General features: G+C 44.1%; 1 pseudogene; it reads right to left on the minus strand.

Annotated features, from left to right (window-relative positions):
- Window positions 1-253: 253 nt before the first annotated feature.
- Window positions 254-5205, minus strand: LOC129485319 (cell adhesion molecule-related/down-regulated by oncogenes-like; annotated as a pseudogene).
- Window positions 5206-12227: the final 7022 nt, after the last annotated feature.

Below are 12227 nucleotides of genomic sequence, written 5' to 3' on the forward strand. Positions count from 1 at the left end.
TGAGGAGTTCTTACTGCCACTACAGTTGTTAGAAAATTTGGAATGATCCCTCTGCCCTCCAGGTGATTGAAAGCTATGCAAAACAAGGTTGTTTCTTACTGAGAGCAAGGAAGCAACGGGTAAGAAAACTTTTAAGGCATAAATAATATAAAAGGGCACACATTTTAAGACACATTCACATGACATTATACTGCAAAAAAAAAAAAAAGAAAGAATGATTTTCTCCGATTTGAATTAAGATCCTTCACACAGCTCACTCCCAGGCCTGTTTTGTGCAGTTGGTTACAGGCTTGAAGTCAGAAGATGACTGGTTGTTTGCACATCCTCCACTTTCCTGGGGACGCTGGAGGACCCCTGAGGGGCTGTCCAGAGGAATACCAGGCGGAGGCCATGTTGTCTTTTCAGCACCGTCCTCTGAGATAGGTGGCAAAATAAGAGGATTCCAATGTAAATTGTTGCTGTCCGTTTCTGAATAGACACAGCTGTCTCCTCTGCTGAACTCTTCTGGATTTTCTGTGCGAACGCAGCTGACATCGTTTCTATTATCCTGACAGCACTTTTTTCCTCCTCTGTAATAACACACTTTGTGGATGAACCAAAATCACCAAAAACTGCCACGGACACTGTTACAGGGCCACTCAAAATAATACCAACGCTATTTTTGGCAAGGGATTGGTAGAAACTCAAAAGAGAGGAGTTAAGAGAAAGAATTGTCAAAGTTCCCTGATGAATCTTTATATGTTCCATGTTTCTATCCTACTATTTTCCATTATGCAACCATGAGCTATGAGTGGTCACAGGTTTGGCAGAACAATGTAGTTCTACAGGTCCACCACGTTTCTGGACGGTAGAGAGTGGCTCAGAAGTAAAATAAGGTGCCAAGTCTGAACTCATGGAAGAGCAGAGAGTCATGACAGTAACATACAGCAATGTCCATATGGGCCCAAGATTCACATGCAGAGCGCCAGATTACAGAAGCAGGCAAGGCAGGCTTCCAGAGCAAAACCCAGGCCTTGATTCACTTTCCAAGGTACTACAATTCAGGGTAATCAGACGCATTCCTTAACCTTGGCTCCTTTCTGTTTACTAAAGACTTTGATCAGTCTTCAGGCTGTCCACAGGGAGTCTCCAAAAGTCAGAGTAACAGTTGGCTTACATCTTCAGTGTTTCAAGTCTGCAAGGTGTATATGATTGTGCTTCGGGGGGGAAAGCAGAGAAGCCACTTTCTGTACTTACAATGGAGTTCACTTCAGTGCTATAAACATCACCGCAGTCCCGCATGTAATAAAGTCCAGACTAGCAATCTGCCTTTGGGTTGAGCTGTTCTCCTACAAGATAAGCTGTTAAGTCATGTCTTGATTTTAGATCTCTCGGCCGGGCGGGCTAAGCATCCAGAGTCACTGTGGGGCCACCGGCTGGGAAAGCCCCCCTCAGATCCTTCCCTCCGACGCCCGCGGCGGCTACTACGATGGCGGCTGCTATGGTGGCGGCTATGGCGGCAGCGGCTGTGATCCGAAGGGGTCCCTCCACACACCACGCAGGGCAGAGGAGGGCGCGGTGTCTTGCAGGCCAGGATGCAGGCGCTGGGTAGGTCAGGCGGGCGCTGGGTCCTGGTTCTTCTGGCACCTTGACACTGGAGCCCGGCATCAGGGCTCAGTTTAGGGGACCTGGGGCGCGCCCCCGCGGCAGCGCTCCTCCAGGCGGAGGGGAGTGGACATGTAACACGGCGGGTTCAGGGCTGCCCGGAGCATGCCATGTGAGAGACAAGCGAGTCCGGTTGTAGAGTCCGCCTCCAATAAGTAGTTTTTTAAGCCCATCCCTCTCCGTTCACTCACAAGTAGACCACAGAGTCTACTTTGCCCATACTGATGTCTCTCTGTATTCTATGCTTAGCTGCCAATTATAAGTGAGAACATACAGCATTTAATTTTCTGATCCCGCATTAATTTGCTTAGGATTACAACCTCCAGTTCCATTCCCATTGCTGTAAGAGAGTTGGTGTGCCCAGAGTAAAATCCTCCATTTAAGCTCCCATTCACAATTACACTGACCCCATTGAGAACCCTATGGTGAAGGTGGGAACAGCCACTGCTGAGACCGCCATGGCTCAGTAAACCCCCATGAACACTTCCATTTATTTCATTTGCTCCTGAGAGAGTGGTGTATTATTACATCATCTGTCCATTAATATCTCATCCTTGATAGAGGTATCCTGGAGCATCATATTTCTGTATGATATTCTGCTGGCGATTCTTCCACAGGCACGATTCAATGAAAACCATAAGAATGAGGCCCAAGACACCCAGCATACAGCCAAGGATCAGATATAACATGTCACTGCTTCTGTCAGGGCTGGTTGCTGGCCTCGCATTTCCTTCACTTCCTGAGGAATTCAGAGGGGTACTCAAGCCTTTCGGATACTCAGAAGCTCCAGGAGCACATTTCACTTTAGTCTCGCAGATCATCACATTGCTAAACTCACTTTCTTCTTCACTGAAGCACTCCATTTTAATGCCATAGGAAGTTTCTGACAGCAGATGGCCAATCACGTGCCACTCCTTTGAACCTTCTGTAACATCCCTCTTATAAACATTGGTGTTGTCATTATCTGTGGGTCAGTAATAGACACAAAAGAATGGAAGTGTTGTTGTTACTTCGTGGAATGCATGTCCACATTAGCACAATCTGAGTAACGCCGACAGCCTCTGTGTATATAATGTGAGGTCCGTTATTGCACAGTTGGAAAAAAGTCTGGGGAACCCAGTCACCGGATAAGGATGAGACGCTGATCTCTGAAAACTCTCTTCATAATGGTTGATAGCAGTGACCCAAAATTTGTATGTTGAACCTGGTTCTATACTACAAACTTACACAGAAATTTTGGAAGGAAGGATATGTTCAGCTGCCACCAGCCAGTCACTGGTCCTCATCCATTTATATTTGACCTTGAAGGCAGCGATTGAAGAATTCCCAATTGCCCAAGGAAATCAAGTGACATAGACCAACGTCTCTGATGCAGTGGAGATAATCAGGTGATCTGGTGCCTCTGGAGCGCCACTGTGCCTAGATGAATCTGTAAGCACCGCTCCAAAATTGTTGTTTGCAGCTTCTGAAACAACAGGATACTTGGGGGTGCCTACGAGTTGAGAGGACGTCTGGGTGTTTTTTGATGATGCTGTCTTTTCTTTGCTGGTTCAGAAGGTAAGCATGGCAGGTGGGTTTTCACTTGCATCACTTCTTGCAACCATCAAGAGTTCATAAAGACCAGATGGCTCCATTTCAGCTAAGTGAAGCTCACTTTCACTTCCTGGGATTCAAACCCTGTGCCAACTTCCCATCACATTAACTTCATAGTCCAGATTCTGATACTTCACAAAATAGGCATTGATGGGCAGTCCACTTTCCTTGCCTGCCCTCCACACCAGGTTGTATGTATCTGGTATGGGGGTCTGTAGGGTTTCCATTTGGTGGGGACCTCAGGAACAGAGATACCACTAGCATTTTTCTCTGATGTTTCTAGAAACTGCACTGGGATGTACTTTCTCTGGAAATGAGCTGAATAATCCAGTTTCTGAACAATCTCTTATTTTTTTTCATTATTCTGGGTAGCAACAAAAAGTGTGACTATTTCTCCTTTTGTTTGTTTCAAAAAGAACAACCATGAGAGGTGCTTTTGCCTGCATGGTACCATGTTCATCTGTAGCTTCACAGATGTTTTTCTCCACATGCTCCCGCATCACAGCCTGAGTATGGAGAGGGCTCAAGCCAGCTTGGGACATGATGAAGTAGACAGGCTCTAGCTCCAAGATTCCAGGTCTTGGTAAGTTTGACTTTTGGGATTTAGATCTAAGGACTTAAGAGAGATGGCTGGTTATCAATCCATGGCGGTCATACCAACAAATGACCGGACCCAACAGCCTCGTGGCACTGAAGGACAGAGTAACAAAGTCTCCATCTACCACTTTTGTGCTTGCTGGTGTCAAAATTATAACTTGCTTGAATCCATTGCCTTTTTCTATTTCAAGTCTTCCAGTAGACTGCATAAATCCAATCTCATTATCTGCTAAACACTGGTGTAGCCTAGTACCTTGCATAATAACCCCACTGAATTTCCATCAATTTCCTGCAGTTCAATGTCTTGAGGAAGGATGATTAGGCCGCGCATTATGAAACCAGTTTTAGTTGGCAGCTGGGTTCCTACAAGCATCAGAGATAAAGTGTTCTGTGGAAAATAGAGACACTGTCTGATCCTGTAGTCCCTTAGAGCAGGAGCGTGTTCAAGTACATTAACCATGGATGCCACATATTTTACATCTCCAGAGTTGTTTCGCACCATGCAGGAATCGTTTCCAGAGTCCACTGGGTCAATGCTATCTATGGCAAGATGAGAACACAACCTTCTCCAGTTGCTTCCCGGGGCAATATCCTGCCTGTTCTTTAGCCAACACACTTGAGGAGCCAGGATGCCACTAAACACACACTCCAAAGGCACAGGGCTATGTGAATGAACAGCTAATACCTGTGAACGAGCAGGGGAAGAATGCCAAAATCATCTGAAGAAAGGTGACTCACAAGGAGCTTTTGGCCAATGGGTTCAACTTTTAATTCATGTGTGGCCGGATTATAAGCTGCACATTTATATGATCCCTTGTCCGCTAAGGATACATTCAAAATCTAAAGATGTTCTTGTGGAGGGCTTAAGTAATTCTTTGTGGAATGTTTCAGCCTCTTCCCCTGGATTTTAGCGCACACCTCAGCTTTGGGGTTACTCTCTGGTACCCTGCAGCCAATGAAACCAGCACCTTTATTATTTTGCTGTAATAAAATGCTTTGCGGATGAATCAAAATCACCAAGACCTGCTGTGGATACTGCTCCAGGGCCACTTACAACAACATGGACCTGTTGTTGAAAATGCATTGGTAGTAACTCGAAAGGAAGGAGTTAAGAGAAAAAAACTGTCAAAGTACCCTGATGAATCTTAATATATTCCATGTTTCTATTCTATTTTTTCCATTATGCCACCTTGAGATGTGAGTGGTCACAGGTTTAGCAGAACAATATAGTTCTACAGGTCCACTACGTCTCTGGATGGCAGAGGGTAGCTCAGAAGTGAAATAAGGTGCCAGGTCTGAACTCCCAAAAGAGCAGAGAATCGTAAGAGTAACAGACGGTGGTGTCCATAAAGGGCCAAGATCTGGGTGCAGATCGCGAGATTACAGAAGCAGACAGGACAGGCTTCCAGAGCAAAACCCAAGGCTTGGTTCATTTTCCAAAATACTGTAGTCCAGGCTAAGCAAACACATTCTTTAACCTTGACTCCTTCCTGCTTACTAAAGACTTCCATCAGGGACAGTCTTCATGCTGTCCACAGGGTGTCTCCCAAAATGAGAGTAACAGCTGGCTTACATCTTCAGTGATTCAAGTCTGCAAGGTGAATACACTTGTGCTTGGGAGGGAAAGCAGAGAAGCCACTTACTCTTCTTAGCCTGGAACTCACTTCAGTGCTAAAAGCACATCATAGCAGTTCTGCTTGCAATAAAGTCCAAACTAACAATCTGCCTTTGGGTTGAGCTTTTCTCTTACAAAATAAGCTGTTAAGTCATGCCTTGATTTTAGGTCTCTCCACGGGGCGGGCTAAGCATCTAGCGCTCCACGGGGCGGGCTAAGCATCTAGCGCTCCCGTGTGGCAGCCAGCTGGGAAAGCCACCCCTGTGTCATGCCCTCCGGTGTGAGGCAGCGGCTGTGGTGGCGGCTGTGATCTGAAGGGGCCCCTTCAGGCCCCGCATGGGGCAGAGGAGGGTGTGGTGCCTCCCACGCCAGGGAAGAAGCGCTGGTGGGGAGAGCGGGCAGCGACGTCCCAGGTCTCCTTGCACTGAGTGACCTCAACAGGGAACCAGAGCTCAGGGGAAGGTAACTGGGTTGGGGGTGGGGTGCGGAGTGACAGGACCCATCTCTGTGGCAATGCGACTCTGAATGGAGGCCTGCCTACAGGTAACCAGGTGGTCACAAGGCCCAACAGGAGCAGGAGAGGAGCAGGAGGAGGAGCGATCCCAGAGAGAGACAGGCAAGGCAGGCTGCAGAGACCGCCCCCAGTCGGTACTTTTTTAACCCGTCCTTCTCCCGCCACCCTCAAGTAGTCCACAGAGTCTATTTTTCCCATATTGATGTCTATGTGTGTTCAATATTTAGCTCCCCCATGTAAGTGAGAACATACAGCATTTGGCTTTCTATCCTGCGTGAATTTGCTTAGAATTAAGGCCTCCAGCTCCATCCACATTGTTGTAAAGGTTGTGATTTCATTCTTTTTATGGCTGTATAGTATTCCATGGTGTATATGTACCATATTTTATTTATACAGTCTACCATTGATGGACTCCTGGCTTGATTAGGTCTGTGCTATTTTGAATACTGCAGCCGTGAACATAGGAGGGTATGTGTCTTTTTGGTACAATGATGTATTTTCTTTTGAGTATATACTCAGTAATGAAATAATTGTATCAAAAGTAGCTCCGTGTTCAGTTCTTTGAGAGATCTCCAGACTGTTTTCCATAGTGGGTGCACTAATTTACATTTCTTGCTCTATGTTTAGTTCACAAAATTTCTACTAGACTCAGCTCAGGGCTGCGGCCCTGACTGCAGCAGGTGCTGGGGCTTCCCTAAGTCGATACTGTGCACAGGTAAAGAGAGTGCTCAGATCCCAGGGTTGTGAGAAGAGAAGCAGAGGAAGAAGTTAAGGAGAGGGCCACATTTGGATGCCCTGAGGAGGGATGACAGGCAGATGTAAGGAAGGTGGTACTGTGCTAGTCACTGGTGACATCCTCCTAGTTCCAAAATCTCCTGGAAGGCAGGAAGCCTCACAATTCCCAAGCATGCTGCAGTTCTGGAGGGCACAGGGCTACTATTCTTCCCAGCGTGACCCTCTTTTCTCCCAATAAACATGGGACTCTGAAGCCAGGAGTCAGAATGAATTATCTTCCACCCACACAACGCTTAAACCTTCGATTTATGATTGAGTTACACACACACACACATGCGCAGGCACACACAGGCATCCGTCTCTGTAATAAAACGTCCTTAGCTAATGCTAGACAGATCTGTGATCTGTGATTATCTCTACCCTTTTGGGCAACAAGAATAGTGAATTGATTGACAAAATTGATTGACTCCTGGAAAGTAGTGTAAAAATGTAATATACATGTAACACACATGGTGTACTCCCCCTGTGACATTAGCAGCAACATTCCCCTAGAATATTACAGATAATATCAGAGGGGAGGTACACCCATAACGCACATAGCTTGTAAAATTAGGAGCAGCATCTCCCTAAGATATTATGAATAATATCACAGAATGTGTACACACATGGCTTATACCCCATGTGATGTCAGAAGTTACATCCTTCTAGTATGTTAGGAATAATACCACAAAGGTGTTCACACATGGATAACAGCGTATGTAATATTAAGATTAACATGCCTCGAAAATATTACTAATAACGTCACAGGGGGTGTGCACACATAACGTACATGCCCTGTGACATTAGGAGTACATTTCCCTGACACATTACGAGTAATATCAGAGAGTGTACACCTTCTGTGACATTTGGAGTAATGTCCCCTGGATAGTACAAATAATATCACAGGGTGTACATCCCCTGTGACCTGAGGAGTAACATCTCTCTTGGATAATGCAAATAATATCACAAAATGTACAGCGCCTGTGGCATTAGGAGTAACATCCACCTAGGATGTTAGGGATAACATCACAGGAAGTATACCCCGTGTGACAGTAGGAGTAACCTCCCCCAAGGATATAACGAACAAATACAGAGGATGTACACGTATTGTGACATTAGCAGTAACATCCATTAAGGATATTATGAAAATTGTCACATTGTGAACACCCCCTGTGATATTAGGAGTAACATCCCCCTACAGTATTGGGAACAATATCACACGGTGTACATTCCCTGTGACATTAGAGGTAACATTTCTTTAGGATATTATGAATAATATTACAAGATGTACAGCCCCTGTGATATTAGGAGTAACATTTCCATAAAATATTATGAATAATATCCCTGTGTGTACACCACGGGTGACATTAGGAGTAACAGCCCCCAAAACTATTAGGAATAACTTCACAGGGTGTACACCCTCTGTGACATTAGGAGTATCATCTTTCTAAAATATTACGAATAATATCGCAAAAGGTACACCCCCTGTGACATTAGAAGTAACATCCACCTAGGATATTATGAATAATATCACAGGGAGCACACCCCCTGTGACATAAGAAGTAACATCACCCGAGGATATAAGAAATAATATCAGATTGTGTACACGCATGGTGACATCAGTAGTAACATCCTTTTAGGATATTACGAATATTATCAGAGTGTGAACACCTTCTGTGACATTAGGAGTAACATCACCCCACAGTATTGGGAATAATACCACACGGTATACACCGCCTGTGACATTAGTGGTAACATTTCTTTAGGACATTACAAATAATATGACAGAGTGTACAGCCCCTGTGATATTAGGAGTGACATACCCAAAAAACCTTACAAATAATATCACTGTTTGTACACCCCGTGTGACATTAGGAGTAACATCCCCCGAAACTATTATGAATAACTTCACAGATTGTACACCCTCTGTGATATTAGGAGTTAACCTCTTCCTAGAATGTGAACGATAACATCACAGGATGTACACCCCCTTGACATGAGGAGTAACATCACTCTAGGATATGACGAATAATATAACAAAGTGCACACAATCTGTATGGTAGGAGTAACATCCCCCTGGGATACTAGGAATCACAGCACAGAAAGCACAACCCCTGTGACAATAGGAGTAACATCCCCTTAGGATATTACAAATAATATCACAAGCTTTACAGGCATTGTGACATTAGTAACACTATCCGGCTAGTATATTGTGAATAATATCACAGGGTGTACACATTTGTGACGTTAGGAGTAACATCCCCCAAGAATATTACAAATAATATCACAGGGTGTACACACCCTGCGACTTTAGGAAAATCATCCCCCTGGATTACCACGAATAATGTCACAGGATGTTAAACCCCTGTGCCAATAGGAGTAATATACTTGTAGGATATGATGAATAATATCACAGTGTGTACACCCACTGCGATATTAAGAGTCATTTTTCCTAAAATATTAGGAATAGTATCACAGGGTGTACACACATAGAGAACACCTGCTGTGATATTAAAAGTTATACCTCCCTGGGATATTGTGAACAATATCACAGGGTGTACATCATGTGGGCACACCCACTGTGATTTTTAAAGCAATATCTCCTTAGGATATTACAAATAGTATCAATAGGGGTACACACCCTATGACATTAAGATAACGTCCCTTTAGGGTATTCCAAAGAATATCCCACGGTGTAGACCCCATGTGACATTAGGAGTAACATCTTCCTTGGATATTACGAATGAGATCACAGGGTTGACACCTCATGTGATTTTAAAAGTAAAATCCCCCAGGAATATTACTAATAATAACACAGGGTGTACACCCTTGATGTCAGGAGTAACGTCCTCCCAGGATATTACGAATAATATTCAGAAGGTGTACACACAGAAGGTGACATTAGTAGTAATATCCCACTAGTATAGTGTGAATAATATCACAGGGTATACACACCTGTGACATTAGGAGTAACATCCCCCTGGAATATTCTGAATAACATCGCTGTGTTTACACCTCCTGTGACTTTAGGGGTATCATCCCGCTAAAATATTACGTAAATAATTGTAAAATTATGAGCATCTCCCTAAGGTATTATGAATAATATCACAGGATGTGTACACACGTGGCATATACCCCACGTGATGTTAGGAGTTACATCCTTCTAGTATGTTAGGAATAATACCGCAAAGGTGTTCACACATAGTTAACAGCATATCTAATATTAGGATTAACATCCCTTGAGAATATTTCAAAGAACAGCACAGGGGCTGTGCACACATGATGTACATGCCCTTTGACATTACGAGTACATTTCCCTGACACATTCCAAGTAATATCACAGTGTTTACACCTTCTGTGACATTTGGAGTAACGTCCCCTATGATAGTACGAATAATATCACAGGGTGTACATCCCCTGTGACCTGAGGAATAATATCTTTCTAGAATACTACGAAGAATATCACAATGTGTACACCCCCTGTGTCATTAAAAGTAAAATTCCCCTAGGATATTATGAAAAATAACGCAAGAAGTACACCCCGTGTGACATTAGATATAATATCCCCTGAGGAGAAAGCGAATAAAGTCAGAGAATGTACATGCGTTGGGACATCAGTAATAACATCCCTTTCAGATAATACGAATAATATCAAAGGGTGTACACGCATTGTGAAATTAGTAGTGAACTCCCGCTAGTATATTACGAATTTTATGACAGGGTGTATATGCCCTGTGACATTCATACTAACGTTTTCCTAGAATATTACAAAGAATATTAAAGGGTGTACAGGACCTGTGATTTACGAGTAACATTTCCATAGAATATTACACTGTGTGTACGCCCCGTGTGACACTAGGAGTAACATCCCACAAAACTATAACGAATAATTTCACACGGTGTACACCCTCTGCGGCATTAAAAGTAACATTTCCCTAGAGTATTATGATAATATCAACAGAGTGTACACCCCCTGTGATATAGGGAGTAACATCTTATAAAGATAATACGAGTAATTTGATAAGGTGGACGAACCCTGTGACATAAGGAGTAAAATCCCTCTAGGACATTACGAATATCAAAGGGAACACACGCCGTGTGACAATAAAAGTAACCTCCCCTTAGGATATTACGAATAATACCACAAGGTGTACACACACTGTGACATTATTATTAATGTCCCGCTAGGATATTGTGAATAATATCACAGTGTGTACAGTCCTGTGACATCAGGATGAACATTCCCCTACAATATTACGAATACTATAGCAGGGTGTACACCCCCTGTGATTTTGGTAGGGCCATCCTCCTAGAATATGGAAAATAATGTCCCAGGGTGTTAACCAAGTGTGGCAGTAGAGGTAAAATCCTAGTAGTGGAGTACTATCACTCCCCTCTCCCCGCCTGTATATTAGGATCCACATCGCAGGGGGGCGGGCGGCTCCCATGATGTAGGGAGTAACGTCACCCCGCCTCTCCCTCCCAGGATATTACGATCCACGGTGGACACACGGCGTGTTTACGTTATTGTGAGTAATACCTTCTGCGCCTCTGGAGACTACCAACTATATCATAGACGGGTGTGCATCCTCTGCACGATTTGCAGTATTAGCATCCTCTTCCCCCTGGATATTAACAACAGTATCACAGGAGTGTTTCTACCCACAGCGGCATTGGGTGTAGTATCATCCGCTCCCACGTTGAATTTAGGAACAATATCACTGGGGGCGTGGACACTCCCTGTGATATTGAAAGTAATATCATCCTCTTTTCTCCTGGATCATGGGACCAATATTAATGGGAGGTGTAGGCTTTCTGCAATATTGGGAGTAATGGCATCCTCTCCGCTTTGAATATTAAGGGCAATGTCACAGGGCGGGTGTACACTCTCTGCGATATTGGCAATAATATTATCTTCTCCCCAACCTGCATATTAGGAAAAATATCACAGAGTGGGTGTACACCTTCTGCGACGTGAGTAGTAATATCATCTTCTCCCCTTCTGGATATTGGGAACAATATCACTCGGGAGGGTACACTTTCTTCGAGACTGAGAGTAATATCATCCTCTCCGCCTTTGAATATTAAGAGAAATATCACAGGGGGGATGTACAGCCCCTGAGATATTGGGAGTAATATCGGGCTCTTTCCCTCCGTGGATATTAGGAACAATATCTCAAGGTGGGTTTACACCTCCTGCTACGTGGGGAGTCATATCCTCTCTTTTCCTGGATATTAGGGACAATATCACAGGGTGGGTATGCGCAGCCTGCGATATTGACTGTAATATCATCCTCTCGCCCTCTGGATATTAGGAACAATATCACAGAAGGGGCGTACACTCCCTGTGATATTGGGAGTAATGTCATTTTCTCCTTCCATGAATATCAGGAGCAATATCCCCGGGTGGATGTACACCCACTGCTATGTTGGGAGTAATGTCATACTCTACCCCCTGGATATTAGGAGCAATATCACAGGGTGGGTGTA

This window comes from Symphalangus syndactylus, chromosome 6 (assembly GCF_028878055.3).
Source record: "Symphalangus syndactylus isolate Jambi chromosome 6, NHGRI_mSymSyn1-v2.1_pri, whole genome shotgun sequence".
NCBI lineage: Eukaryota > Metazoa > Chordata > Mammalia > Primates > Hylobatidae > Symphalangus > Symphalangus syndactylus.